This window comes from Lagopus muta, chromosome 16, assembly GCF_023343835.1.
Source record: "Lagopus muta isolate bLagMut1 chromosome 16, bLagMut1 primary, whole genome shotgun sequence".
NCBI classification, from domain to species: Eukaryota; Metazoa; Chordata; class Aves; order Galliformes; family Phasianidae; genus Lagopus; species Lagopus muta.
The window spans coordinates 7,993,308-8,017,652 of NC_064448.1; the positions used below are offsets into that span (position 1 = coordinate 7,993,308).

The 24,345-nt window shown below is 37.8% G+C and overlaps 1 protein-coding gene across 8 annotated transcripts in view; it reads left to right on the forward strand.

The window, feature by feature from the left end:
* SULF2 (sulfatase 2) overlaps window positions 1–24,345 on the forward strand; it is a 137,338-nt gene that overhangs the window by 23,234 nt on the left and 89,759 nt on the right. For 5 of the 8 annotated variants that reach the window (XM_048963267.1, XM_048963259.1, XM_048963257.1 and 2 more), the window contains one exon: window positions 19,937–20,004. The exons of 1 other annotated variant lie outside the window; for it this stretch is intronic. The gene's annotated coding sequence lies outside the window, so the exon portion shown is untranslated. Of the gene's footprint in view, window positions 1–19,936; window positions 20,005–23,721; window positions 23,825–24,345 lie in introns of all 8 variants that reach the window. 2 more of the 8 variants (XM_048963261.1, XM_048963265.1) reach the window with 1 other exon arrangement.

The following is a 24,345-nucleotide window of genomic DNA, read 5'->3' on the forward strand; positions in this document are numbered from 1 at the left end:
AAAAATATTGTTCCCAAAAGTTAAAATGTAAATTCGCTATATAGCTCTTGGAGAAAGGAATTGCAGATTGTGACTGTTGGTTGTTCATGGATATTTAATCCTTTACTTCCTACAAGAGTTAAATACATACTCTGGATATTGGAATCTATCCTATTACACTTTTCTTTTTTAACAACATATCTAAAAACTCAAATAAAATACTGGAGCTTTTAACCTTTACATATTTTTCGGTTGTCTCTTGCTGCTCTGTAAGTATTATGAGCCTAACAACAGCTGCTTTGCCAAGCAGTTCTTAACACAAGAGTGTGGGATGCAAGCTGTTTCCACAGAGCCGTGCTGCTTCCGGGCAGAACGTAACAACACTCTGTGCCCTCTCCAGGTGGATCTGGTGCCCAAGGTAACACTGATTAAGAAAATCTACCTCAAACTACATTGTGTGTTTTTGGTTTTTATTCACAGTAGTGTTAAAGTATGCCTTATTCAGAATGTTTATAGAAGGAGCAAAGCATGACTGTATCAAATTTTCTTGAACTTTTTTTGTCATTTCAGTCCTCAGATGTGAATAGAATAATTGATTTATTTTTTTTCCTGTTCCAGTAACTCAGCCTGTAAGTGTCACTTCCCTATAACACCCAACTGTCAGAATAAAGCTCAGTGAATGGAGGTGATGATATATGAGAACACATTCTTGGTGTGGAAGGTGTGGGGGAGAGATAACAGTTAAGTCCATGAATTCAATTCCAATTTTAATTTCTTATTTATGCTATATGCTATTCTTGTCTCAACATTAAGTTGGATACAATTGACTTCAATACAATTTCACTAGTATCCCTCAGTATGAAGAGCAAATGCACGTACTTTTACCTCTTTGGACCATTTCTTTTCAAAGACTTATTTACCAATCAGAAAGATGCTTACATTTAGGCAATTATACTCTCTATTGCTTTTTTGTGGGTGCTCGTACCACAAGTAAGCTGTGTGAGTGTGTTTGAGGTGCGTTCTTTTGAAGTTTTCTTTGTCTATTTCACATCTGTGAAAACTCAGAATATTGTAGTAGAACAAAAAATGATTCCTTTTTAATTGCATCTGAGTAATGAAACATGATGATGGTGACTGTGCTGTGCATATCCAGCTATAGAGAGCTGCAGTGGCAGCCCCTTAAGTGACACATCCAAGTGTCTTGCTCCCTAGCTCTTGTCCAGTGCTATCATTTACCTTATTCTTGGCTGCTGTGCAAATACATCCAATGAATTCTCTGAACAGCATAGGAAAGGAATGGCTAAGACCAAATCTAAATGGGAAGGCTGGAAGCCTTTGCTTTTAGTTCTGTAGCCACTAGATCAGGATACTTGACAGTTGTGAGTGTGTGTGTGTGTATTCCTGACATTTGATAGAGGCATGCTCAGCAGTGGAGGCAGACTTGTCAGTCACTCAGTGTTGCTGTACCTGTGGTCAGTTGTGCAAAAGCTCCTTGAGTTACTTTGTGATGACACATGTGTTACAGAAACTGGGGATCTGCGTTTTGAATTCATTGTGAGCTGTTATTAAATGAATGTAAAAATGCTCTGAACAATTACAGAGTGAGTGCTGATCGTTCACTTTGCTCATTTTTCAAATTCAGCTTTTAATGCTACTCTTTTCATTCTGAAACTTTTTCTAATGTTGACTGTAAAACAGAGGTTAAAGAGAGTCACAGAATATTATTAAATTGTGAAATCCAAAATCATTTTTAGATTTGTGGCAGGAGGAACCTTTCTTCAGGTATGACCTGGCTGTGCCTAAGGTATTAGATACACACCAACAGAGAGAGAAAAGATCTCCTTGTTCAATATAAATGTAAAAATGCTTTATACTCTGCTGATTATCTGCCTTTGCTTGAGTAACTGCAGGAGCTTGCAAATACCAAGGATTTGGCAGAGACCAAAACTGCAAATCCTTTGCAACAGCACTGCACTCAGATTAAGATCCTGTGAAATCTTTCCTCAGCCACTAATTTCGCACTCTAGAGGTGAAACTGTGAACAGTTTATAGCATATAAATCTTGTTTTAATAACAGCTTTCTTGGGCTCTACTATATTTTGAGAGGAATTGTTTTTTTGTGTGTGTGAGAAAACAGTACATATTTGTAGTAAATATTGTAACTTGTTAAATATTTCATTTCTTAACTGAAATGTCTGTGACATTTTAGAGAGTGCTGGGTGAGTGAGTCCCAGGATGCAGTGCCATTGCAAACTCTTTTTACTCTGGCTTTTATGAGCAGAAAGAACAAAGTAGCTTATTAACATCTGCTTTATATTATTTGGAAAATAAAACTTGATTTTTGCGATGACGCTCATCAGGAGAAGAATTAAAAGTGAGTCAGACATTTTGTGAAAGCTAAAAGGTAAAGATGTTGAAAATGGAAAATTGGTATTTGTCATGCAAGTTTCTTTATTGTTTTGTTTGCAAGGAGTGTTCTCAGCATAATAAATCCCAGAAAACAGGTAAGCACTGTTCTAGTCAGCCTGCAGTTGTAATGGGGAATGAAGGGAATAGAAGCAGGCTGTTTAATTCTGCAAGAGTGTGGTAGGACTCAGTCTTGAAATTTTTCTTCCCTGACAGTGTGGTATAGTTTGGGATAGGAAAAAATCTTCCTGGGACATTGGGGGAAAAAAAAAGATTTGAGAAACCCAATGAGCTCCATTTGGGTTGCTACATAAAGATCAACTGATACATCTTTGCAGTTTTGTTTGAAAGTGCTCCAGTATTCATCAGGCACAGATAAAATCCAAGTTTTGCACAGTCTGTGTTTCTGTAAGTTTAAATCTTCAAGACTGGGCAGAGAATCTCAATATTGTTGGTTTTCTAATGAATGTACATATTTTACAAATCTACAAATATGGTTTTGGGAGAACTTTTAAGAACAGCTCATGGGGAAACTAGATTTGTGTTTGTGTTTGGTAAACAAAGGTAAGAGATTTCATGCTTCCATCCTAAAAACAAAGCAGCATATCCTTTGTAATGTCAGTAGAATGTTCTGTCAGATGTCCAGTGTTGACCTTGACCTCAGTGGAAAATCCTGTTGTAAAAATCTGGTTTCTTCCTGCACTTGTAATGTAAAGCAAGCAAATGCAGAACTGAGCATTTGTGTTGTGTGCTGGTTGCTGTATGGTCTGGTGGAGTAGTTTTATTGGTGTCTCTGTCTTGTACCTCCTGCTACCAGGGGTGGAGGTTTAATTTTGTGGAATACTTTGTGTGATTGTATTTTTTTATTTTTAATACTGTCTTCAGTATATAAGAGCAGATATATGGTTTTCATTATATGCTCATTGCTGAGTTGATCACTTAGAGGCAAATAAATAAATAAAAATAATTACATTAACTATATAAAGATTGCCTTACTGCGTTTTCTTTGTATTAATAAGGAATTTGAAATACACTCAGTAAATTTAGAAATGCACTTCAGATGTTTGTCTCCTTGCATAACCTGTGCCTGTGTATGTTTGGTTACAGAACAAAGGTGAAGCAGATAGAGAAATAGCAGTAAGCAACATCATGTGTTGTCATAGAAGTGGAATGTCCAGGCTGGATGTGGCTCTGGGCAGCCTGGAGACCCTGTCCAATGGAGGGGGGTTGAAACTGGGTGATCATTGTGGTCCTTTTCAACCCAGGCCATTCTGTGATTCTGTGAATTTCTTGACGCAACTCTTTGGCAGAGGTGGTGATTGTGCACACTAAATTACTCATCGTGCATGGGACCTCATAGAAAAGATGTGTGGATTATAAATGTATCTATTATTTGTTTGGTCATATTGCCACTGAATTGCCTCCAAAAAAAAAAAAAACCCCTTAAAAAAACAAAATGCAGCGTAATGTAAATGTGCAATGTATGACAGGTACTATAGCTTAAAACGCCCCAGATGTGGATAAGCATTAAAGACAATTATTTGTTTCTTCACACCTTCCCAATGTTTGGCACAGCTGAGACTATGAAAATCTGAATGGACTATAATTCAAATTTAAGGTACTTAATTAATGGCATAAAAAAGTAAGAGATCTGGTCTCAAGGAAAGCTGCTTAGTGTTCCTTCTGAGTGTTCTTGTAGTGCTATAGAAATTGTTTTAAAATCAGCAGCACTCATTTATGGTTGTTGAACAAAATATGGAGTGCGTTCTGACTTCTTGCGCCATGAAGTTCTCCACACAACAATTCTAGAGTTGCTGCAGATAGCGTGCACTCACTGATGCATGGGATGAAGACAGGAGGAAATGTAGTTTATGCAGACGTCTCTGCTGACACAGCTAATTGATTGTAACTGAATAGTGCCCTGCTCTTCTAGCATTGTGACCTGTATAGCCTAACACAGCACAGAGTCAGTTCGGCAAGTTCTTACCAAGCCTGGAAGGAGAATAAAAGGTGCACTGAATGCAGTGTAGGGTGCAGAGCAAGGGTACTGTGAGCTCTTTGGTTTGTTATGGCTGGAGATTGGTCGTTCCTGATGGAGGGGATCAAACTGAGCCGTCCTGTCATCTGTAGCTGGAAAGCAGTTGCCCAAGGTGGTGCTGGCTATTTACATTTCAGTGGGAATGTTTTGACTAGGGTTACCTGAAGGCTGCTGGTTATTGTTTGTCCTTGTTTGAACTTCTGCGCTGCTTACTTGAGAGCTCTTGTTCTGTTCTGCTGGAATATCTTCAGCTTTTGCTGGGTTTGGTGAGAACCTGTTCTGTCTGGAACTTTGCTGCTGTTTAGCTAATTTATCCATTGAACACTTTTTATCTGTGGCTACAAGAAAAGCGTGATAGCAGAAAGTTGTTGGCAAGGATAAGAGATTGCTCTTCTTTCTGATATTCACGTAGAAGAGATGTGATGATTTGCAAGAAGCTTTATGCAGGAGCGGAATATCTCATATCTCTCATAGATTGTCCTTACTGAATCAGATGTATTGCCATAGATGGTGCTCTCTTACTTTGTATTTAATGAAAAGTTTTTTTTACTGGAAACAACTAAAATAATAATTTTTAGAAAGCTGTAAGTGATGTATTTTGCTTGGTGTTGGGATTGTTGAAGCTTCAGTCCTTCATTTTTGTCTTTTTTTGTGTTTCTCTGTTCAGTTTCTTGCTACCACATTTTACATTTGAAAAGTAACTGACTTTTATTTGCAGCTCCTTGCAGACTGTATTTCATCTCTTTCTGTAATACTAGAAATTCCTAGTGATCCCCAAGATGTTTACCAGAATGTGGTTGATAGTGCAATACGTGACTGTCTTTTCCATCAGGAAAGGTTTTAAAAGGATTGTTTTCTTACAGTGTTCCATTCCCTAGGCTGTGGGTAAAATAGCTCTGTAAAGAAATTACCAGGTTGTGGGGAGCTTTGTGCTGGCTCTTTGTTTTAATAGAAGCACCATTCCATTTTGGACTGAGACCTTCCAATAGTAAACTAACAACAAACAGACTGTTCTATACAGAATGCCTCTATTTGGTCTGTTATGTAGGTTGCTCTGAAAGTAATGCCTCGTGTTTATTTGCATGGAAACAGCACAACTATATAGAGTGTTGCTCTCATTTCAGTAGGCACAGAGTTGATATTTCTTTCATAGGGTCTGATATGATGCTGTGTTTTGGCTTTAGGAAGAAAGACAGAGATGATAACATTCCAGTGTTTTCACTTGTTGCTGAGCAGTGCTGCACAGAGCCAAGAACATTTCAGGTTCTCAGCTTCTTGTGCAGGTCCCCAGTGAGGGGGGTTTAAGGGGCGCAAGGAGCTGAGAGGAGACAGAACTGGAGCAGCTGACCTGAGCTGGCCGAAGAGTTATTCCATACCATATAACATCGTGTGGGGGGAGGGGTTCAGTTTAAGCACTTCATTTTTTTTCTGTTAAAGGATTTTCACAGTACCACATTTCATAATATACAGTTGGATCAAAATCAATATGCAAAGAGTGTGATTAAAAGATGAGCACAGTTGGCATTTGAACATGTTTCAGCTGAGACTGTACCTACATTCTATACACTTGAAGGAAATTAATGGCAGTGTTTCAGTCTTTCAAGAAAAATTAATTATTCCTGCTGATTCCCACTTCCCATGTTTCCTCTTAACCCTGTTTTCTGATAGCTCAGCAGGTTTGGAGAGCCACTGTTTACAGAATATTTCATTGCTTTGAGAGGAGGATGTGGGCATTTAAAAATTTACCAGCTGTTTCAGGTCACTTACAGCTTAAGCAGCTCTTTCTTTTTGAATGATTTATTTAGTTGGCCTCTGGTTGGGTTGTCAGCAGTTTGCGGAGACTGTATCTGTGTCAGGAAAAGATCCTAATTAATCAGCTCAAAAAGATGGGCATTGTTTGTAGTCACAGAGAAAATGGAATTAGTTCAGTGTGTGGGCATGGCGCATTGGCTCTCCCCAGATGAAAGAAAGGTGACTGGCAGCCAGGCATTTGCGATTAGATATTGAAAAGAGAAAAAGAAGGGATGAGCGTGTGAGGCTAAAGGGAGATAGAGATTGAAATAGGATATTTCCTCAGAAAGGCATGAGAGGATGTGCGTGTGTGCACATTATATGCCTTAAAGGGAGTTGTCAGAACCAAGAGCAGACACGAACAAGGAGCTGAGCTTTCCTCCAGTTTGAGAATAAGATGGTATGTGACACTAAAAAGAAATCGCCACAGAACGTTAAATTAGGATACAGCTCTGAAGTACTTAAAGTACGTACCTCCTGACTGACTGATCTGCTGTGGCAGTGCTTTGTCAGGGGAGGTTTGTCAGGCATGTGGAACATTTGCCATACTTGTTAGTAAATAGTAGAATTTTATGTGAGTGTAACAGCCACGCTGAAGTAATTGAAGGCCAATCTCATGCTACAGATGTAAACTGATAATTTCCAGAAGTAAAATAAACAAAAAACCAACCCCAAAACTGGTTGTTGTCTTAGCAACTTGGTGTGTTTTGGCTATGCATGTTATCAGGATGAAAAAGGATTGTACCTTGTTCTGAAGCATCTTGTATCAAGAAAATAGGGCAAGCAATAGGGCGAAGAAAGGATGGGGTAGGATTAGAAATTCATGATCCCACTGACGTAAAGCTTGATTTAAATACCTGTGAAGAAACTGGTTACATTTTGAGTTAGTGATACTAGTCCCAGTGGATTTCAGTGGGTATTGTTGGTGTACCTGTAGAGCTTGATTTAAGCAATACTGTTTACACGTGTCTATAGTCATCATTTCTGAATGCTCCGTAATTATTAAACCAGTCAAAAATCTTTTCATAAACATCTGCTTTTCTTGCATCTGTGAGTGCTTTATGTACGGTCAGTTTAGCTCTAACAGTGCAGACCATATTCTGGGAAAAAGTTGTGTTGACACCAGCCTGAAACTGGGAAGAAGCTGAGATTTCTGAACAGTTATCTTTGAAGTGTTTTGCAAGAACAACCTGAAGGTTAGGGCTCTTTTTCTGCAGACCTTCACTATGGCTTAAGGTCACAAAACTTGTGGGGTGTTTGTTGTGGATGTTACGTCCATGCAGATGTGCAGGTTCAGGTAAATTGTATCAGGAATCAGTCAGATGCAACTTATGTGTGTATACACCTTTTTAAATAGCTTGACTTACTGTAACAGCTTAAAAGCAGGTGTTTAATGTGCTGTTTTTCTATAGATGTATTTGCCTTTGTCTTTCTGTGCTAGTAGAATGTTAATCTCTACTAGTGGATGATTGCTGTGGATTATTGGTAACTTTATACTCAGTATTCGAGATGATGGGCTTTGAGTGATATCTACATAGACCTGTGTTTGTAGTCTATTAAGTTAGTGAATCGGTATTTATGACAGAGCTTGGGCTTGCTTTATGATTTTTAGTAATTAAAAAAAAAGCAGTGACTATAATTAATCTGGTAAGATTACTCTGCATTAAATGTGTCAGAACTGTGCTTTCAGTTGCTTTATCTAAACATGCTTTAGCTCCCTGCTCTGTATTGTGGCTCAGTCTCTTCAGATGTCTGTGTTGTGTTCTGATTTTTCACTCTGTTCGATGCTTATTTTTATGACACAACTCAGCCCAGCATGAACACTGTACGCTTGCAAAATAGAAGAGGGTTTAAAAACAGAGGAACTATTCAGGCCAAAATTAAATGGTATTTTTGGCTTGTAACAAAGGCTTATAGAAAATACTCTAATCTTGCAGTTATGTGGTAAATATGATGACTGTGTACAACTGCACTGTACTACTGCACCCATAACAATGACTGAAAACTTATTATAATGATGTTTTGCTTTGCTTGTAGGTAGCACATAAGAGAGGCAGTCAGGACTGAGTGCATTGTGCATGCCTCTGAATATTTGCTGTCTTGGTAAATTAGAACAGGCTGACGTTGCACTGTATTTTGCTCTATAAGCTTATCGTTTCTTGCATGATTCTAGATGATAATGCAAGAGACAATAAGATGAAACAAATTTTGTGAATTATGGGACTTGCTAGAAAATATAGAAATGATAGGGAAGGAGAAGTAAACCAGTGTACAGAAAGATCAACTGAAAATACCAATTAAGTATGCTCTAATATTGAATGTGTATTTTTGTTTTTTTAATTATCTTCAATGTAAGTGGTATTTGTTGCAGTTATTTTTAATTAGTATGACTAGACTTTGTTTCTTGAAAGAGCCAAAATACAGTGGGTGTAAATAGCTTTTGTCAGCGCTGCAGTGACACAAGCTCAATTCAGATCTTTGTCAAATCTGAAAATATTTGTGATTTGTGGCCACGCAAATAATTATTTGTCTCATCACTGTTGCCTCTTAATACAAACTAATTGCTTAAGATATGAAGGGAAGTATAAATTTAACTGCTTCTTTCAGCCAAGTCTTCTGTGACAGGCAGTAACGTCAGAATTCTTAACCAGTTGCTGGGAGGTGTTTGCTTATTTGTCAGAGAATCCCTGGTGGTACAAAGAAATGAAAATGATTAAGAGTTCTGCCTGGAAAACAGAATTCCAGTTCCTTAGTCCTGTGTCTGTTACTCTGGTGAGAAGACTTAATCAAACCTTACCCAAGCTCATAGAAGTTAGTAGCATTTTTCATCCTGATCATAAATGTGATCTGCTTTAGCAATTTCTAAAGCTCTGCACAGAATCTTTCCTTGAAATTTGTATGCTGTACAAAACAGTTCTGAGGCATTCAGCTACGCCAATTCAATTACAGGTGGTTGAATTTTTTTGTATGTCCTCCAATGTCAGCTGTATTTATAACTTTTTTCTCAAATTCTTTATATGACTTCCAACTGTGGGTATGCAGAATTTTATATCTTGGATTGTATCTGTTTGGTTCATGTGCAGCTTTCAGTTTCACAAAGTTGCAGTCTTCAGAACTGTAAGAACATGGAGTGTATCTCAATGCCAGATTAATCCTGATTTTTCCAATGTTATATATTTTTCCAACAAAAAGATACGATTATTTTTTCTTCCAAAATGTTCTAGGCTGCAGTATTTTGACCAGACAGAGCTTTTAACTGTGTTGTTGTAGACAGTGAGAAATGGGATTCCTGAGATGCTTGCCTAGCTAACAACTTTAGGACATGGCAGAAATTAGGAGTAAGGAAGGAAGGGATGCCAATCAACCTGACTGGAAGACAGTGAAGTCTTGTGATTTTGAATGTTTTTGAAGTTGAACTCTTTTGTCACCAATCTGCTACAGCACTGAAGGGTTGTATACATGCTGCGACTTTGGCAGGAGTGATCTAACCTAATGATCCTTAACAGACAGCATATTAGACATCATGAAGGGCTGTTCATGAAACAGTTCTTTCGTAACTCCTCTCCAACACCACTGTGGAGGTTGCAGAAAACAAGCAGGTAAAGAAATGCTGGTGGAGTCTCCAGGTACTGGCTTGCTGGTTTTCATTTTTTAGTCTTTGTACAAGACTTTCATAAAATCTTTACGATTTTGTTTTACTTAGCTGACTACTTAATGTGAGATGGAACCAGGCAAGATTAGTACATTCTGATTATCTATTCTGGGACTAATCTTGAAGGTTGGTTGGAAGGACAAGTGCTCAGTGCTCCGTTTCAGCTAGAGAAATAGAGGAAATCGGGGTGTTCAGAATTCATAGCAACTGTTTTTGAGGTTCATTTTAGTGCAAGCTGTCAAACTGGAGAAATGGAGAAAAAAAATTGTTGAACAAATACAGAATTGTAGCAAAGTGCTTGAATTACAGTTCCTGTGATTACTCAAGGGTGAAGTAAATCTCTTGCAATTAGATTACAATGATCCTATGCTGTAGTCAATAAAATGTGCAAGGATCTTAATCCACAGTAGTAACCATTTATCTGAACTTAAGAAAAATAGAGAAGATGGAAAGAATGAAAGCTTGGCTTTTTTTTTGCTGTGTATATGTCTGTGTGCATTTAAACCAGGATGAATAATTGGGGTGTATACATCTGTATGCATGTATTCAGATATCATATATCCATATGTATATTTAAATATTAAGGAGTCTCCTCATTTTCCTGCCGTGCTTACGAGAGGTTCTGGTATCTTACTACTTACAGGGACTGTTGTGCACTCTTTTTTCAGTTTGGGAGTGGAAGGTTAAGATCAGTGTGTGCCTGCTGATCCATCTGTGACACCATTTCAGCACGCTCCCTTTCTGAGTGACGATTCAACTGTAAGTTCCTCAATATTTTTGGTGCCACACAGGATGACTTGGTGCCAGCTGATGGAAAGAGGACTTCTAAATGAAGAGTGTTCTTTGTCTTGTGCTCCTGGGCTCTGTTCCCTGGGTGCTTGAGGACCACTGAGTGAAACCTTCTAGTAACTGGATGGAAAGAGCTGAGTTCTCTGTTGTTTTTGTTTGTTTACTTTCAACTGCCAACAGAAAATAAACGAGAACTCCAGAATTGGAGTTCTGACAAGTTGGATTGTTTTCCAAACTTCATGGACTCTTAACCTACAGTTCCTATTTCTCAGTGTGCTTGTCACAGATTTCAGAGGTCAAGGCTAGATCCGTTTCTCTTGAATATAATCTATGACTTTTCTCAAGACAGCTGATAAGAATGTATTTATGTGGCAGGTGGGGGTGTGAAGTACAAGAAGGTACAGCACTGCTGACCCTGGATCAGAAAGTCATTTTCTTAGAAGCTGACTGTCTTGTGCTCTTTAACCTCACTGGTTTGTTTAACCGTAATGGTTAAAACTGGCAGCTTCCTCATCTCTGGTAGCTTTTTGATCATAATTCATCTGGGCTTTGTGTTATGATAATGGTAGTCAAAAAGCTTGTGGCTTATGCTGGATGAAACTATCCATGTGTCTGAACTGCTTATCAGTGTATGTGAGGGGTTCATGGTTTAGTTCACCAATTTTAGATAACTTGCCTGCTTTAATAATCTCTGTGAAAAAGTGGTGCATACCACCCTCTGGGAATCCTTACTGAGAGAATGAAGCATGTAGTGAACTTAAGCCTTAGAAAATGGCTTCCAGGGCCATTCCAAAACAAATTGGGTGCTTCACCACTCCTATCAGTGCAGGAAAGTCAGTAATATGTAGCTCTGTCAGTGGCTGATAGGAATTAGGGAGAATTTTCAAGCAATATTCTCCTTCAGCATTTTATCAGGCCATGTCAGAAAAAGGCTACTACAAATATCCAGATGCCCGCACCGTCAAAGAACTGTGGTTTTAAAGGTGACAATAACCTGTACTCCTTTAGTAGCTTTATGACCTGTCAGTGACTGAGGGGGTAAATAAATACAGTAAAATTAGGGATGTGGAGTCCAAGGAAACAAAGTGAGGGTGACGGAGCACTGGAACAGGCTGCCCAAGGGGGGTCGTGGAGTCTCCTTCTCTGGAGATGTCCAAGACCTGCCTGGATGCCGACCTGTGCGACCTGCTGTAGGGAACCTGCTTTGGCAGGGGGTTGGACTCGATGATCTCTGGAGGTCCCTTCCAACCCCTACAATTCTGTGATTCTGTGAAAGTGAAACATTAGGAATTAATGGTACATCTACAGAATTTATTAGCTGTTGACAACAGACTGTATTTTCACTTTGCATAGAATATACTTGAACTGAAAGTTGGATCAGATAATCATGTATCTAGACTGTAATGTTTTTTTTCCCCTGTTTTAGTTTTGCTCCTAAATAAGAATTCCTGAACTACTTTCTGAAGAAACTCAGTTTTATATCCTATATGCTTAATTCAGGATCCTATTTTGAATGTCTAAATAAAAGGTTTCATAACAAACACTTCCTCACACTTGTTAATATTGGATTCCTCACATTATTTTGTCTGGAGTTTACTTTGGACTCACTTTCAATGTCAATCCAAAGTTGGTTTTGTTACACATTTTGCAGAATGCTAAAATATTTCAGATGTTAGTGATTGCACCATCATAAATGTAGCCTTCTTAGCTAAGGGAAGAAAAGACAAAGCTCCAGATTTACTCTGCTTGTAGAAGAAGTATTCATGAACCATGGGAAACTATCCTAGCACTCTAATATGTATTATTTCTTTGCCTCATTAAGTGTGGCTGGGAATAGCATTTAGAATGAAATCACAGGGAGCTGAATGTTAAGTAGAAACCAGCTTAAAAAAAAACAAACAAAACAGCAAACCATAAGTGCCTGAGAAATATGCTCAAAGACGGAATTTATTCTTGAATATCATAGATGTGCCCCATTTATGCACCTGCTGGATACTTACCTGCTAGCGTGTGTCAGGATCCGTATTTTTAATGGTCTGATTTGGGCAAGTTTTCTTCTTAAATGATTTCCCAGTCAAACTGGGACATGATAGCACCTTGGTAAGAGAGTAATGGTAGAGGTAGATACTTACAGCATGGGTAAATTAGGTTATTAATGTCAAACATACTCTCTTGTTGAACTGTGACACTGATAATTTAAGATGTCTTTGCATCATTGGTGTAAATGTGAATAGTGTCTTTGCCAATGGAGAAGAAAATGATGATAACTGTTCTAATGACAAAAATGTAATGAAACTAGACCTGCTTTTAGTGGTGTGATGTTCTTATAGACTATTATTTCCAGATACTATCTGGAATGGAATAGAAGGAACTTCACCCATGAGTACTCATGAATATTAAGATGGACTAATAGTGAATGATAATTTACTGACATTTGTTTTGGAATTCTGTAGCACCTGATCTCAAATTTAGGGAGAAGTGTATGCCTGTACTACACTGCATAGCTTCTGTGCATTTGGAGAGATGAAAAACAAGCGTTCAAAGGTTTGCCTCAAAGTCAAGACAGTCAGACTGTTGTGGCACATTGTCACCTGAAAAAAGGTAATCACTGAGAGAGGCACACAACAGATTTAAACGAGGAACTTTCTCTTTCAGTTAACCATAATATTGGCAGTTCTTTCATACAATAGTTTTTGAAGGCTTAGCATTTAAAATCTTTTATTGCAACAGCTTCTCTGTGATCCCTAAGAGAGAATATTATGATAGACCCACTGTTCTCTGTTGTACTCTGTGCTTGAAGGCAGCTACTTAAAGGGTGGTAGGAAAGAAATGGCAAGAAATAGTTTGTCTTTGGCTAAACCAAAGTGGAGGAGTAGCTACTTAGTACACTTCAAATGCTTTCATTGACTTTCTCTTGCTATCAAATATTTTAAATAATAAAACTTCTGTGCAGCAGTTTTTTCCAGTCTGTTATTAGATGTGCAATTATTCAGCTTTTTTATCAAAATTCTTCACTGTATGAATCAATACTACTTGTGATCAGCTTAATGTATGGCAGGCTTATTTCTGATCACAGTCTGTCTTCTGTAACTTTTGGAAGTACAGCCTAAAAGCTTCAAGCATTTCACTTGAATACAAAAGCACGTTTTATGTGTCTTCAAAGATGGAAAAGAAAGCATCTCTCTGAAGACTTATGAAGTAAGAGGAGGGTAGGACAGAACTTAATTACATTAACACTCTTTGGGTGTTAATAATTGCAGTCTTCAGAACTTACCCTGTGATGAAGACCTTTGCTTGTGAATAAAATCACAGGAATCCTCAGCTTTATTACAAACAAACATCTTAATAAATCAAATTGTTTGACTTCTGTGTTTTAAATGCAAACTGAAATTTAGTTAATGAAATATTTGTTGTGTAAGACATTTTTCTATCTAATTTTCGATTATCATTACAAAAAATTTCTTATCGTTTGCTAGAATGATTCAGGCTCCTTGACTTCTATAAAATATATTTTTTGCAGTTTTTGTAGCTACATTTGTTTTCCAAAGCAGCTATTAATCTGAGAAGACTATCCTTTTCCACCTTGTCCTGCACTGCTACAATTCCTGTAGATAGGACCAGTGAGGTGTGCCCAGGCTTCGTGGATGATTTGCAGCGTTTGCTCTCGTCAGAGATGTCTTGGATGCAGGAATGACCAGATAGTCTTACTTGGAAATAAAACATCAAAAAGAAGAGTAGCATCCTATTTTGCTTTTTTTCATTTCTGAGTTCTTTTTTTCAGAGTTGAAGGATGTGTACACATCATGCACTGCATTCCTCAGGTGTTTTACCCGTGGGTTTCATAATTCACGTTCGTTTTGAAATTCTACAGAATTTGTTCTTCTTTATTCCATAGGTGAGCATTTCTCCAACGTGGAGTCTGAATACATCTTTTGTTGTAGCTATTGTTTTTGTTTTCTTAATATCTCTAATTGTGCCTACAATTAGAAGAAATCTAGCCTTTCAAGCCTGAGGGCTTAAGGTATGTCCCACAAAGAGTTCTAAATTCTGTAACTCACATACATGTCCTTATCTTTCAGTTTCTATACTGAGAGGTTTGGAAATAACATCTGTTGTAGGAGGAAGATTCTTGGATTTAGGAAGACCTTCAAATGCCATTTGAGACATGAGTTCTGTGTAACTTCGGAATAAAAATGATTGAGAAAGAAAGAAAATCTACATAGCCACCAGTTTTGTTGGCCATAACCTTTTTGAAGATTGCGAGATGGTTTGGTGCTAGTTGTTCTACTCCGTGGTAGAAGTAACTTTGTCTGAGGATTCTTCAGCAGAGGGGACAATGGACACTGTGAAAACAATGGTAAAGCTCGTGCTCTCTCCATGAGTGTAATGCAGTGCCCAAGAAAATTCAAGTTTCAGACAACTATTGGATTTTGCCAGTAGTGCCATTCCGTCTGCAAGAAGAGGAACATTATCTTAACCTTGCCAGTTCACAGTGACATCACTCTGCTCACACTCATTCTTGCACTATTGAAATGATTCCTTCGCTGTACATTGAGAATTACACACATTGTATCATTCTCAGTCTGTGGGAGATTTTTGATTCTCAGAAGTATCTTAGTTCTGATGCTGAGGGATTAATGATAGCCTTGAGAATGTCCTGGGGAAACAAGATGAAAGGTTTATAGCTGCCCCTTGAAAGCAGTGCGGCTCAAGTTATACATGAGTAACTGTAAAACCTGTTATATTTCTGAGGAGGGTTTTTCCTAACCATCTTCCATTCTCTATTTCCTGAATGTCATCTTGTGAGGGATGGAGGCTGACTTCTGCTGCTTGATTATTCTGGACAGTTTTACATGTTACCTTTTAAATCTCTTCTGGATCTGAAATTTGGAATCCAGAGTTATAGCAGTATGATATACTGTGTACTAACTCTGTTTGCAAAGCATACAGAAACTTGGAATGCTGCATGAATGTAGGCAAAAATTATTAGGATTTCTGAAACATTGGAAGTTTTAAAATAAGGTCATTCTAGGCAGGATTTCCTTGCTCTTATGTCTAGAAAAGAGAGCTTCTTGGAAGCAGCATAGTTCTATCTCAAGGTACAGAAGAGGTTGTAATCTACTTTGGATGTTTACCCCATCCTCACCCAATAGTTATTTACACCTGGGCAGTAATTATAATATGACATTATTGCAGTTCTGCTTTTTGTATAAAATTAATAAACTAGTATTTTCATTGTCAAGGTATAAAACTTTCATTGCAATTAGTTTTTCCTGACTTACAGAACTAATGTATAGAAAACAGATGTCAATGATTATCTGTGGCTTTTGTTACAGCATTGGCATAACAGGCTTATCACTTCAATTTCACAGTGATGTTGGAACATTAACTACATTGTCTACTGCAGAGGTAAATCTTGCTCATTTTGAGACACAAACTATTTTAATCTGAAATTTGAAAGCATTTAACAGTCTTTTTGAAGGACTTTTACTCTCACTCACTGTATATTTTTTTATTTATATCCCAGCCTGGTAGTGTGAGCTTTAGTTTCTCATTCTGTTCTTGTAGCTACGCTGTTAAGTCATATGGGAGTGAGTTATCATTTTACACGTGTAATTTTTCTCTTACCTGTGAATACCAACTGGAACCCCTGGCCAGTCTGTTATCTAGGTCGAGTGAAAATGGAGCTGGAAGGTGCCTCGCAATGCCAGTGCAGTGCTAGAAGGTGCAGATGGGTGCTGAGTGAATTTCTTTGGTGAAGGAAGCAGCAAATCACATTGGCAGCTAAACTCTCTACCTCCCACCTTGCCTTTTTTTTTTTTTTTTTGGCACCATATTCTTCCATGTAAACAAATATTAATCATGAGCAGCTTCCTGCTTTGAGGAATTTAGAGGTTTATGTGACATAGAGCAAGACAAGCTTATGCATGGAGCTTTGCTTGGATTCAGGGCTCGTTTCTGGTGCTAATATATCTGGGCTGCATTGCCATCTAAACTCACTAGCCCAGTCAGACAGCATGTCACACCAACAAAGCAGACCTGTCGCTTAGCTCCTCCTAAGATGTTTTTGCTCTTGAGCATATAAATAAGAAGCAAACAAACAAAACCCCAAGCATATAAGAGCCCTGCAGTTACAGGATATTGTGAAGTTTGCTACGTTTGCTGATCAGGGAATGATGAATCGTAAGAAGCCTGAGTTTGCTCTTTGCTTTCCTCCTGGGACGACTCAGCAGCAGACTATCCCTGCCTTACACAGATCAGAGGGTAAAATTTCAATCAAATGTGTTGTCTTGTTTGCCTCCTGCAATTTTTACTATAGTAACAGCTGTATAAATAGTGAAAAACATAATTGCTGGACAGAAATTGTAAATAGAATGTATTAGCTAGTCAGTGAATTATGTATTCTTATTAGTGTGAGAATGTAGCTGTGTACAATTCACCATATTGCTTATAAGATTCTCTAAGTACCCATATTAAAATAAAGAATAAAATGAAGACTGGGATTTGGCTGTGAAGTGGTTCTTATTCCTCTGAATGTTGAGGCAAGGTGCCTAGCACAATGTTTAATTATTGTGGTTTGTAGTTATGCTGGTCCATCTTGTGAGCTTGTCGAGGCACCAGAGCTATTGGTATAACACTGAGGTCGTAAGAGTGTTTGAGAGGTGAAGTGGATATCAGAGCTTATTGAGTGTCACGTGGTGTCTGTCACAAGGATAAGAGAAAAAGCTTGAAAGCTCAACAAAATTCAGTATAGTTTTCTCCTCTGAAACCGTTGTTATTCTGTATTAATCTATTCATTGCAGTCGTTAGTTTCTGTACTTACTGATAGAAAATGTCTCCAAATTCTTTCAACTGATTAAGATCAAGTTTCTTGTGATTATTTTTTTTTGAGATTTTTTTCTTTCATCATATTGATGAGTTAATTGTGTATTTATTATTTTAATAGAAAGCAGGACTTGAGCTTAAAGATCCAGGCTGAGTAGTTGCCTGTTGTAGAGCTCATGCTCTGGAATGGAGGAGCAATGTCAGAGGATGACTGTGCAGGTGCAGCATGGCTTAATTGGGATGACAAAATGGAATTTAGACAGGAAGCATGCTATTTTTGGATACTTAAGTTGACATGAATCCCTTGTGAATTAAACCATTTAATATATGAAATTGAAAAAGTCCTTCTAATCTTCCTTTTGAATGAGCCGTGAAATAGGATCCATGAAGTGCCTGAAGTGTGAAGAGGTTCCTATGGCTTGTTTCCAATATATTTTTATAAGATATTAGCAGATCTGCTCTAGCCAGGAACATAAAGGGGAACTTGTGGTCTTCTATAAAATAACACAGTACTTACCTGAAAATCATAGAATCATTTTTAATGGAAAAGACCTGTAAGATCATCAAGTCCAAACCACGTCAGAAAATGTAAAAGCTTTCACAACTCTTTTTGGACCCTTCCTAACAAATGTGTGATGTATTCAACTATAAGGTATTGGTTCCAGTAGAAAGTAGTTCAGTAACTGTGTTCACTAACTGCAGTCCCACCTATTTATCAAGAAAAATATTTCACTTGCATTTTGTGTCTGCTGTAATAGGCACGGGAGTGAGATTTGTATGTAGTCACTTGGTTTAAAAACAAGCTAACCAAAATCAAGTAATTGACTCTACTTTATGACTTGTAACAGAGAATTCTCAGTTTATCATGCAAGCTTTAAGACGTGAATAGCTGGGATTTGTATTGTAATTAACTGTATTACATTTGCTTTCTTAGTGCCAATTTTTAAGCCTTCTGTCCCATCAAGCAGCATGTAGTTTGTGCAACATTAAACTTACTTCTGGAGTGTAAACTAACAACACTAGGGGAGTAGTGCCTTTTGGGACTTTTCTTAATGCTTGTTCAAAAATGTTAAATCTTAATCTCTTGAGTAACCCACCCTTATCATGACTTGATTTACGTTAAAAAGCCAAACCACAACAGGAATATTAGGAATATTGGCAAAACTTTCTTCGAGTAATCCCATTTCTTTGCTGCAGTAGTTTTAGAAATAGGAAGTAGAATGGCAGTTTTTAGAGATCAGGAATATTAGGAATTTGTTTATTCTCTGACCATGTGTTTAATAGTCTGGGGTTTTGTTTTTGCGTTGACTACCTAGAACTCTACTTTCCTGTCAGTGTGTTTGAGTTTTCAGTGCTTAAGAAAATGAGGCTGAGAATTTACTACAGTTGTAGTGTCTGTGTTTGGAGATGTATTTGCAGGATCAGTGCCCTAAATTCTGCTTTCTTCAAGTCTATTTATGCAGTGCTTCAAGTAATAGCATCGCAATTAACTCCCTGTATTTTTTTTTCTATTGCTGTTGAGATAGAAGATTCCACCCCAATAACAAGTCTGCTGATTATTCTACTACCAAGGAGTCATATGGTATATTAAAAAAAAAATGTGTTTGGAACAGACTTTCTGATTTAAAGAGTGTTTTATTGGCATGTGCCAGTGTTGCACACAGCCTGTGGGACTGCACATGTCCAAAGGAGAGATTGCCAGCTGTCCTGGCAGGGGATACTTGTTGGTCTCTTGAAGTGTATTAGTAACAAGTTCAGCAAGATTTGAATTCTTTCTGGCATCTCTGAGCACCATGACAACTAAACATAGTGCCTGTTCAGCACCAGTAGTAGAACAACTCGAAAGTGGGCAGTTTCTATCAGTTTCTGTTTAGTAGTAGTAGGGCAATTTTTTTTGTGGAAAATGTGGCAGGACTAACATGTTCTGTGCATTGGTGGAGAGGGAACAACACTTCAGTGTTTTCTAGGAGAAAAGAATTGCTGAGAGACCGGATTTGAAAGCAGCTTTTTCTACAACTACTGTAGCAAAGAAATAGGATTACTTGAGGAGAGCTTTGCCAGAATGGTGTGGTTTCTTTGGTGGTGGTGTTTGTTCTTTATCTTAGGCTTTTCTCCCCTAAGTCTGTCATATCAGCGTTTAACCACTGCTGGTTGATGTTTGCAGGGAAGCCCTTCCCACAGTGTAGAAAGTGCTGTTAGTAAGCTTAATGGGTGGCATTTTTCAAGGCCTGAATAAATCTGTGCCTTAGATGGGGAAATGCACCAATGTTGTTGTGCTGCCTCCTTGGAGGATACCTCAAATTACGATTTTTTTTGCCTTCAGATGCTAAAATCTGGTTTTTAAAACTTCTTATTTATGTTGAAAAGAGAGGATATATCTAGTTATGTCTAAATACAAGAAAAATGCTTCACCCTTGTGAATCACGTTCTGATTAGTTCATGGTAATATTTTACAGCTGCTGATACTGGAAAACTTGCTTACTCACCTCCTGCATTTCTCTGCAGAAGACCAGTTCCTGACCTTGTGAGTATAAAACACTCTTGTGCAATGTTAATTAGCTAGTTTCCGTGGCACTTAATATTCACTCAATTTGTTTATTCTGTGAGGAGATCTGTGGATTTGTTTAAAGATTGTGTACTGATGAGTAGCTCTGCCTGAGGAATTGAGCTTGAAGTTTGTTTTGTGTGTGCAAAAAAGGTCTTTAAAAGCTCTGAACATGTTATTGCTAATATGTAATTGTCTAACCATGTCACATTTGCCTTAAATTTAAGTAAGTCTATCCTTTCTACATGGCATACTGAATCTTTTCTATGTACTTTCAAGACCTGTGGATCAAATATGAAACCGTGGCCCTGGAGATCTGGTAGTATATGCCACAAGTGTGATGTTACTGAAATAGAGTTCAACTTTCTCTTCTCCCATCTTCATTCTTTGAACTAGTGTAATGCTTTTCCTCTTACAGATTACTGTAATTAATATTATAACTAATAATTAATATTCTAACTGAGATTTTGACCAGGTTGGAATCTTTAAAGCAAGTCCCATTTAAAGATAAGTTCATTTACGTTTTATTGGTGCAGGGCAGCAAACATCTGTGCTGCTTTTTTTTTGCTAATTACTTCTGAAGTTTCTGTTAAGACAAGCTGTTCATATTCTCCATGTTCTATACTGCTCCATTTTTCTTTTGCATTGTCCCTTCAGTTCTTAATACCCTAAGATCATGTAATGTTTTTTTATTTATGCCCTTAGCCTTTTCTCTCTCCCCTCACCCTGTCTTTCCACCAGTGGGTCTAACTACTTCCCAATGTGATGTCAGTGTAAAAGGACGTGATGAGCATGGATGTGTTTAAGACGGAGGGCAGTGACCAGCAGTGGGTGGAAGTAACTGTCTTGGAGGTTGTGCCATTGCTAGTGTGAAGACCTGGCAGATTCTTTTTCCCTACTGGAGGTCCAAGTTAAACATAAGTTATTTGAAAAACGTGGTTTGTGCCAACTGCGAGAATAACTGAAGTGCACACAGAAGGACGCTCTGCAGGCAGCTATTTTCCAAATGTCTGGGACAGTACCTTTCTAAGCTGTAGCTCATGTCACATGGGATGCAGACCTTTCAAAAGGTCCTATATGTATCACTTCGTTCATTCCAGTTTGGTTGTTTCCTTGCCTTTATATTATTTTCCATTCATCATTTAGTGATATTTACCTTGAAGGCAGTTCAGTGATGAACCATTATCACATTCTGTGTATTTGTCTGTGAACCTGAATGCATCTTGGTACTTTATGTACCTTTTACACAGTCAACAAGTTTAATCCTTGGAAACTTAAAAATGTGGTTCATCAGATTACTTGTCATGAGAGTAGGATAGTTTTAACGTTTTGACTGATGCTGTGAGAATTGCTGGAATGCCTGATGGACCAGTTCTGAAAATCATGTGCTTTTCGTTTTGCCAGAGTGATGTTTTCTGTGTTTGGGTGCTTCAATACAAAATGCAGTCTCTTACTAGTATTCGGCATCAGTTGTGGGTGTTTTGGTAGTTGGGTTTCTGTGTTTTTTTTTTTTCTCATTTATTTATGTTCTAAGAAGCATCGTCGTGTGGTCATAAAAATTGATCAACTCCCTCATTCTTCTATTTAATATTAAAAAAAAAAAAAAAATCCATTGCAAGAAGTAGAAGACAGGGTAGCTTTAAGACAAGGTAACCTTTAAAGGTGAGGTACCTCTCCAAACATTTAGGTTTTACTGTGAATGTTTTGTTCAACCTGAACTGTGATGTTGTAGCCCAAGAAAGTAATTGCGCAGCCTTTAAGCCTCCTTGTTCTTAAGAACATGGATAATGAGAAATGCTATTAAAAAAAAAACCAACTGTCTAATTAAAAAAAAAAAAAATTATAACATGAGCAGCTGCTACTAATAGAGACTACAAATTTCTTTATAGTTGTTCCAATATTAATAATTTGGAGCATGTAGAAATTTTCTTTGCTATTGCTCATGATTTTGGCAGTATTGTAGAAGCTGTGCTTTATCTTTCAGAAGTTAAAGATAAAACAAAATACTTGGATTTAAGATGATTTTTAACTTACTTTTGCTTTTTCTTACATGAAGCAATGTGAAGCATTTTCTTTTGTTGAGATACTTTGTACTTTTTGTAGTATGATGGGGAGGGAAAGGAAGAAAAGATTGCTTAGCAGTTCATGTTTGAGCTACTAGACAAACCTGTTATAAGCTTAATTCTAAATCATGAAGAGACACTGCTTTGCTGACCTTGCTATTGTGTGGGGCTTTCTGTAGAACTACATCTTTATCATGATTATTTCCTCCACTGCCCTAGGAATCTGGCTTCATCTCCCTTTTTGTAGGGAGTTTTAATGGGAAGCAGCAGTACATTTGGCTTCAATCCTTGACTTTTCTGCAGCCAATAATCTTGCAAGTAGAAGTTACTCCATTTAGAAATATGCTGTTCTTGCATGCTGAGATTCAATTTCATTGTAATTGTGTGTGCTCATTGACTCTGTTACGGCAGTATACGATTCTCAAAAGTCACAGATTTCTCTACTTGCTGGAAAGATAAATTGCCCTGGAAGCTCAAAAGGATGGAGGACTGAGAACTGTTAGAAAGTAAAGAGATTAGAATGTTTATGAGAGTCACAATTTTGAATTTGAACTGATTGTGAATGAACATAAACTGTTTTAACAACTGAGGTTTTACTGTATTTATATACTTAAACACACATCTTTTATAGTTAATCTTGTGCTTGTGAAGTTGAGTTGTTCTTTTACCTTTGTCCCTTGTGCAGGTACATTATCGTTGTGTGTGACCATGTTGTAAAGGTTTATTTTCCCTCTCTTGGTATGCAGGACAGATGGAGCTTACTACATCAGATAACTGCAGTTGCTCACTGTCCCGATGTCTGTCTTTAATAGGTGCTATACAATAGTGAACCTGCATGCGGAATTACTAGCTGCTTTGCTTCTTTCATGGTACTATCAATGTAATATCTAAATAGTTTGTGATTATTATTTCAAATTGTGTATCAGCATGGACACCTTTCCAAAGCAGGGGAAGACGGGCACAACACAATTAAGATAAACGTCAATAATTGTGATTAGCTTAGGAATCTGGGGGATTGATTTATCTAGATAACTTTGCATGTTTATAGCATTTTACAGAACAGTTTTTACATCTGCATCTCTGCGTGCATTTGCAGTTTAGAATGTGCAGTGCTTCTGAGGTACTCAGTTCAACATGGAAGAAATTGTGGCTGTTGTGATCTGTGAACCATGGAAAAGCTCTCATTGTGATTTCTCAGACATTCAACAGGAGTCATTAATAGTTAAATGCTAATGCAAACATTTACAGTTAAATATGCTTTTTGAGGTGAAGATCACTTTTGTTAGTGCTTGAGCTTTGTGGTTTGTTTTGTTTGCTGTTGCTGTCCTGTGGAAGACTACTGCAGGCCAGCCTGTGAAAAGAGTGATGGGAACTTTAGGTTCACATGGTGGTGTAATTAGTTGGTGCTCCATGAAGGGCTTGTTATCCAACCTATGAGGCAGCTGCTTGAAAGCATAAAGGTGAGTCTTGACAGCAGCCTCCCTAGCTTTTTGCCGACAGAAAGGGGATGTCAGCAGCTGAGGACTTTGTTTTGAAGTTCCAGAGGGAAGTAAGCAGATGTAGTTGTTGAAGGACCACAAATTCTGTTCTGCCCCATGTGTTTAATTCGCCCTTTCACCTTTTTGGCTTTTAGGAACAGAGCCTCAGTCCTGATAGGAGAAGAAGCAGGTTGAAGAAATGTGACACGTTGGATCAGTGCCTATGAATTTATGGAGCATTTTAGATGAGTTCTGAGGGTAAGGATATAGTTCACTGGAGACTAGTTAAAGATGTGTACTATTTTGAAAATTCATTAGTAGGCACTTGGAAGTTGGATGATGATAGATGCATTGCAAGCCACAGTAGAGCTTGCTTTTCATTCTGTTTTTGTTGGTTTAGTGATCCCATATATTATAAAACAATACTGTGACTAAGGAAAAGGGATTAACTGAAGAAGAGAGATAAAGAGATATTTGATTATTTAATATGGTGTGTGTTTGTTACATAAGAGTTACGGTTATGGCTGTGTTTGAGAGCAGTCATATTACAGAATACAGTAATTATATAAATAACACAAATGCCAAATTGAGTCCTGGTACTTCAGGACTGAATCCAGGCAGTTTTCAAGTAATCTGTGAGTAGTTAAGTGCAACCAAATACAGATTGCAGAGTGTCTTAATCGTTCTGCGCCCTTTAGATAGAGATGAACAATCTAGTGTACTTGAGGAGAATTACTAGGGAAACTGAAGTGTGCTGGGCTAGAAGATACTTGGAACAA